Source organism: Propithecus coquereli, unplaced genomic scaffold, assembly GCF_000956105.1.
Source record: "Propithecus coquereli isolate 6110/MARCELLA unplaced genomic scaffold, Pcoq_1.0 Scaffold88, whole genome shotgun sequence".
Classification (NCBI taxonomy): Eukaryota; Metazoa; Chordata; class Mammalia; order Primates; family Indriidae; genus Propithecus; species Propithecus coquereli.
This window is the reverse complement of record NW_012155062.1, coordinates 6725926-6726199: the sequence shown is the minus strand read 5'-3', so window position 1 is coordinate 6726199 and position 274 is coordinate 6725926.

The window sequence follows — 274 nt, the reverse complement described above, 5'->3', positions numbered from 1 at the left end:
CTACAAAGCAGTAACCGTTTTTTTGTGTTTTTTTGTTTTTGTTTTTTGTTTTTTTTTTTTTGAGACAAAGTCTCACTCTGTTGCCCTGGCTAGAGTGCCGTGGCGTCAGCGTAGCTCACAGCAACCTCAAACTCCTGGGCTCAAGTGATCCTACTGCCTCAGCCTCCCGAGTAGCTGGAACTACAGGCATGCGCCACCATGCCCGGCTAATTTTTTCTATATATTTTTAGTTGTCCGATTAATTTCTTTTCTATTTTTAGTAGAGACGGGGTCT